The sequence below is a fragment of the Giraffa tippelskirchi genome, chromosome 11, assembly GCF_054371585.1.
Source record: "Giraffa tippelskirchi isolate mGirTip1 chromosome 11, T2T-mGirTip1v1.2.pri, whole genome shotgun sequence".
Taxonomy (NCBI): domain Eukaryota; kingdom Metazoa; phylum Chordata; class Mammalia; order Artiodactyla; family Giraffidae; genus Giraffa; species Giraffa tippelskirchi.
The window spans coordinates 77588492-77595103 of record NC_137285.1 but is presented as its reverse complement, the minus strand read 5'-3'; positions in this window follow the sequence as shown (position 1 = coordinate 77595103).

Genomic DNA, 6612 nt, shown 5'->3' with positions numbered 1-6612 from the left:
GATACACCACTTGCAAGGAGTCTCTCGTGTTCCGTTTCCTATCTTTTGCATTTGTGAATGCTTAGCCTCTCTGTTGTGAAGAGGTTCCATTGGATGGAAACCCAGTGGTGTACTTCGTTTACCTCTTTCCCTTACTTGAAGAGACCCATTTCGACCTCCGCCCAGCAAATGGCAAGGAGACTCTGATGTTAAGGAGCCTTTGACCTACGCTTCTTTCTAGCTATCTCATGACATCAGTCTTTAGGGTGAGGTTTTTCCCCGATATTGAGGTGGTATGAGATCAAAACCAATAGCGTTCTTCAGATGTAGCTGTCTGGTTTTCCCATGGACATTGATTGAAGAGGCTTTCTTGTTCCCATTTGGATATTCTCCCCGTCTGTGTCAGAGATGAGTTGACCATGGATGCTGGGGTTTGTTTCTGGACCCTCAACTTTATTCCATCGATCTGGATCTGTGTGTGTTGTTGTATTCCCAATAGCATACTGTCCTGCTGCTGCTGCTGCGGCTAAGTCACTTCAGTCGTGTCTGACTCTGCATGACCCCATGGCCTGCAGCCTACCAGGCTCCTCCGTCCAGGACATTTTCCAGGCAAGAGTACTGGAGTGGGTCGCCATTGCCTTCTCCGATACTCTCCTGAGGATCCTAGTTTGGTCGTCTAATTTCCTTTCACACAACCTTGGATGTCCGTATCGGGGCTTTTTCGTCGGATTGTATTGACAATGTAGGCTCTTTTCTGTTTCCGTACCCCTTTTGCAATTCTTTGTTCGGTGCGAAAATGCATTGGCATTTTGGGAGGAATAGCATGGAAGCTGTGGATTGCCATGTGGGGCTGTGACATGATTTTCCCAATAGGAATTCTTTCAAGCCCTGAGCACAGCTTCTCTTTCCAGTGATTGGTGTGGGCTTCATCTTCCTCCTTCCATCTCTCGCCGTTTTGTGAGAACAGGTCCATCCTTCCCTTCTGGGGTAGATGGACTCGTGGGTATCACTTCAGTGAATGGCATTGGCAGTGGGGGTGATAATTCCCTTCTCATTGGAAGACTTTGCTGTGAGTATTAGAAATGCAAGTGACTTCTCTTCCCCTTCCTCCCTGTCCATGTCTCAGAGCCACCGGGAAACAGAGGCCTCATCCACGGTCACACAGGCCTGAGGGGGTGCAACTAGACTGTTGTTTCTTCAGGCCCTCAGTGCTGGACATCATCCGGGATACTCTGTGTGTGTCTTCCTCCGTCTGGTGTCCCTTCAGACCGTTCCCTAGTTTTCACAGGCTTGTTGTGTTGGCGTTCTTTGTCTGTTTGGAGACACATCCTTGATAAGCTTTGTGTTTCCACTCATTCGTCTCGTGATGTATGACCTGTCTTTTGCTTTTGTCATGAGGTCTTTCCCACAGAAGATATCTTTGATTTTGCCAAGTCCACTGTATTCTCTGGGTTTTTTTTGTGGACTGCCTTTTAGTTTTGTGTGTGAAGACTCAAAGCACGTGTCCGGTTTCTGCTCATTGTTCTTCTAGATTTGTGACAAGTTTTCATGGAAAGTTTGTCTAGGGATAACTGGAAGTGAACTCGGTGTAAGGTGTCAAGTCTCCATCTCCATTCATGTCATCCCCTGCAGTTTCCAATTCCCTGTTCCTGAGTGGTTTTGGAGATCTTGTGGGAAGGTTGGTTGCATTGGAGTTTGCATTTCCACCTTGATTCGATTCACACTGTTCTGCCCTCAGGGACACTGTCAAGGGGGAGTGAGGAGCAGCCTGCACTTCCAGCAGTGACCACACGGTGGGGCGAGTGCTGCTCTCCCCTCTGGGAGCCCCAGGCCACAGGCATCCCAGTGAGGAGCCAGCTCTGTGCTCAGCTGAAAGGAGTTAGTCTCTCAGGAGCCTCGGAGCCCTTGCCTTTGGATCACCCAGGGTGGGCATTTACTGGGACAGAAAAAATTGCCCTGAATTCCATGGACGGAAGAGCCTGGCTGTGTAGAGTTGGTGAGTTGCCGTGAATCAGACACAACTGAGGACACAAAAATTCAATAGATTAAAACGCTTTTTGGGGGTGGGGGGGAGTGAAAGGGGGCGATGTGGGTTTTTTTGTCTTATATAATAGCCAAGGGAAATCTAGTTTAAACCTAAATTCACATAGATGGGAAAGGTATAGCTCTCCGTCACCCTATTCAAAAAAAAAAAAACTACTAAACTTTTCTGAAAGTTTATTTAGTAGCTTCCTTGAGCAGTTTATTGTGGAGCATTTTTTTTTTTTTCTGTGACATTGGCCTCATTAAAAAGTACGGTTTGCCTTTACTGGATAATTTTGTTCATTGGTTTCTTAGGGAACCTTGGTAATCTTTGAGTTTCCTGGGGAGTATGGTCACATGACCTGGCCCTGGCCAGTCGGTACGTTCCACCTCCCTGGCCACTGTGCTTGGCTCCGGGCTGGGGCAGTGCCCAATCGGGGCCCAGGGCCGGGCCTCACGTTGGAAGCCAGGGGAAGACGAGCTCTCGTCCTGCTGGGGTAGGGGAAGGGGTGGGGCCGGGGGAGGTCAGGCTCCAGCAGTGGGAGGGGCTTGAGGTCCGCCTGCGGCAGTTGGTGACGTTCCTGCTCCCCTCAGGGCAGAGCCGCCGGCCTGAGAATGAGGGCGCTGCTGAGCCCAGGGGCTGGGATGGCCCGTTGCTGCTGTGGTCCCAGAGCTCCACCCGAGACCTGAGGGAAGCCGTCTGCCCGTGAGTCCTCTCCCGCTTGTCTGTCAGCTTGTTTGAAGCATGCTGGGTTTTCTGCCCAGCTGGCTAAGGGGAGTCCCTGGAAATGCAAGGGTGTGGGTTTTGGCAGACTTCAGGGAAGACATGCCAGATGAGCCTGGGAGACTCCAGCTTAAGCTGGATTCAGGAGATATCTCTTCGGGCCAGCTAGTAATTGTAGGATAAGCCTAATGAGTCTTCACAGGATGAAGAGAGTAACGTGCCAAGGTAGCAATCGATGTCCTCATTCGAGAGGATGAAGCTGGTGCTCAGAGAAGGGGGGAACTTGGCCACAGCAAGGAGGTGTGCACCCAGACAGAACCCCCCAGATCCGGCCATTGGAGCTCAGGGAGGCCACTGGTGTGGCTTGTCCCTGTGGCAGGGCCCGAGGCAGGCAGCCCACCCTGATTCCTGCGGGGGCCTGACTTGGGAAGTGCCATCTGGTAGCTTTGAGACTCACCAAACCAAATTGCACTGGAGAGAGGAGGGACACCTTCCTTCATCCACCCCCCACCCCCGCCGGATTCCCACATACCCTGACCCCTTTCTCTCGATTTCGGAGCCATTTCCAGAGTCCCGCTCATATGACCTCATTCGAAGTGCACTGTGGACGAGCTGCCATCTGCAGCTGCTACCACAGCAGCCAAGGGCTTTAGCTCCCGACTACCTCCCTTCCTTTGGAACTTGGGGGCCCTCTACTCCCCACTTGCACACCACAGACCTTTGCTGAGGATTGTGGGGACCCTCACTCAGTTTGCAGCACGTTGTAGCCATCCCTGTCCTCCCTTGAAACTCAGCTTGTGAGCTCCTTTGGAGCAGCGTGGCCCAGCTGGCTGCAACGGAAGAGACACAGCTGACAGTGAAACAACAGCTTAGATCTGAGAGCCGGAAAGCTCTGTCAAAAGGGACCTCCCTCTTCACACCGTAGAGGCTGTAGGAGCCGCCAGGCTTTCGGAACCAGTGCTGGGGCCAAAATGACTCCACAGCTGTTTTCCTTCCTGGGGAGGGTTCTGGCTCGAGTGGGAATGGCTCAAGTCTCCTAAGGTTCTGAAAGCCCACTGTGTGCAGATTCACGGTACACAGAGAGGAAAAGGTGGAGTCCTACCCTGGAGGTGGTCACAGCTCACGGATGAGCCAGGCAGGCAGGCAGGCAGGGCATGAGAACACCTGAGCTGCCTTCATGAGTGAATGGTGTGGGGGCAGAGGAAGAGAAGCCGGTCTGCTCCCTCGTGTGGTGCCCAGGGCAGGTTGTCCCCAGAGGAAACCCTTACGACGGTGAGGACTATCACTGCTGTTTCCCAAGGGGTTCCGTCGGTGCGTGTCTTCCCCGGAGCGGTCAGGCCGTCTCTCAAGTACACTGGCCATGGGCATTGCCTCTCCTTGGAACTTCCCATGTGTTTCTCTTTTTTATGGAACAGTGATTTTCTAGAGTGGTTCTGGGCCACAAGGATGTTGGGTCATTTTCTAGCCTTCTGTCATGAAGAACGCTTTCCTGGGCATGGGGGTGGTTTGTTGTTCCAGCTCCCTTTCTTGGCTTCTTTTGGGAGCTGGTGCAACAAGAGGAGCTCAGCCTCTGCCTTCTGGCTGAGATGTCACCCTTCAAACAGCAATGCCTGCCTGGAGATAATGATGGCAGTTGCCAAAAGGGCTTCGTTTGGCACATGGTATCTTGAAAGGACGTACACCGTCCTTTCAGCTATCAAAGGCTAGTTCAAATGACATAAAAATGAGAACTCTCCAATGGAGTCTTACAGTAGGTGGAGAGTCCGAAAAACACTCCTTCAGTCATTTCACTGAGAGTCATTGATTGGGGACACCAAGAATATAGGAAGGAATGCAGAAAGAAAAGATGAAATTGTGTTCAGGATCGGGGGGAGGGATGAACAGGGCGTGCTTGCCTTGAATCCAGGCTTTGTTGGGGGGTGGGGCATAAAGATGGAACGGGTCTGAAACTACAAAGTGGTGATGGTAACACAGTATCACCAGAGTTACACAACAGTGTTCCCAGATTGCAACAATGATGAAAAAGTTTACTAATCCCAACTTAACCAACAAAAATACAGGAAACCATACAAAAAATAAAACATCACCAGAAAGGTGGAAACAAACCACATGCAAAGCAGTTCAGGGGAAAGGAACTCCATGTCCCCTGGGGGCAGACCGAGTTGCCGGCATCTACGGTGAGCAGACAGGGATGGAGGCTGCAGAGCCGACCGCTCCCCTGGACGTGGTGTTTCCGGTAAGGGCTCTGGGTCTCTGTCCAGAGCGGGGGCTCTTTCTCCCTGCAGGGCTGGGTGAGTCATCGTGGGCGTCTGGGTGTTGCGCGGGAGCCAGGGCAGGCTCTCCCTGCCGAGGCGGTGACTCTTCCTCTGCCTCGGGTTCTCTTGCCAAAGCCCGAGCAGGTAGAGGTGCACGTGGAGGTGGAGGTTCTCGCTGAGGGGGTGGGACATCAGTGCCTGGGGCTGGGGGTCCTGCAGGCACGGAGATCCGATCTGCCCGGTGTGCTGGCCAGTACCCAGCTGGCCTGGTGTCTCTGCGAGGGCAAGTCTCGCTTCTCCATCTGCCCTCGGTGGATCCCTGGGTCCTGCACCTGGAGCCACCACCTGTGTGGGGACAGGTCTGGGAAGTGGAGCCTGGTTCCAGTTGGAGGCCAGTGCTAGAGCTGGGGGAAAAGCAAAGTTTGCCCACAGGCCAGCCTTCGCATGTGCGTACCCCGGAACAGAAACCTTCCAAGAGGTTCCCAAAGAATACCCAGCGTCAGATGTCTTTTGGGACTGAAGTGTGCAAGATGGGGGGCGGGGGGTGTGAGGCCAGCGCTTGCTGCAGGCCCAGCAGCAGCTTTCGAGGACTCGTCCCTGTGTAGCTCAGCACCCCTCCCCACACACTCCCGTGCACCAGCCCCAGCGTCCTCACCTCTGTGCTCTGGCGTGCTGGGCTCCAGGTCCTCCTGGTGCCGCAGAGGCCAGGGTTCTCTGGACTCTGGGTCAGAGCCGGGTGTGCTGAGCTCCGTGGAAGCCTCAGACTGGGCCGCCGGCTGTATCCTGGGAAGTGTCTCGGCAGCAGGCCTTCCCCACCTCCGCGTCTCCCCCGGTGGGGCTGATGCCTCCGTGGGCACGCTGACCTGGAGCCTGCACTGGGCCTCACGGGCGGGCGGGTGGTGCTCCGACCCCTCCCTCTGGGAGCTGGATGGGGTGTCCCCGTCCTCGGCCTCATCACGTGGGAAGCTCTGCAACGACAGTGACCGTCAGCCAGCCATGCTGGGAGTTTTCCGAGCTGGGCCTGGCCAGTGGAGCCGCTGCTTCTGCCTGCTCGAACTTCTCTTCCCAGAAGGCTCAGAGACGTGTGTCTGCTCAGATCCCCACCCGGGAGGAAAGAGACCCATCTGAGGGTGTGAGGTCAGCCTGGCCAGTCGGCGCTACCCACACTCTCCCCATCCCGCCCAGCCTGCTCTCCCCTGGGGTGTGGACACAACTTGTCCACAGGCTTCTGACCCCACATCCGCCTGGGCTTCCTTGAGGGAGACACAGCCCGAGAAACCCGCATCCCCACACACAGGCAAAGGACCCGGTGTTTCCGGGTGGCATGGGAGAGGTGGCCTGGTCCGGCCTGGGGCTCCCCGTGTTACCTTTCTGTTTCTCCGGGCAAAGGGCCAGAGGCCTCTCGGGGGTGTCCTGAGCCAACGTCGACAGGGTGCCCACGCACACTGCCTGTGAGCTCTCCTGAGGCCCCGGCCTCTGGGCAGGGGCAAACAGCAGAACATCTTGGCAGCAAGTGATCTGGCTGGGGGCTCCTCTCCGCTCTGGAGGCCTGGATACCCGGATTGCGGGTTCTGTTGGGTTCTGTTGCCGGCAGGTGACATCATTTCCTGGGGTTCGTGCTGAGGTCCCTTC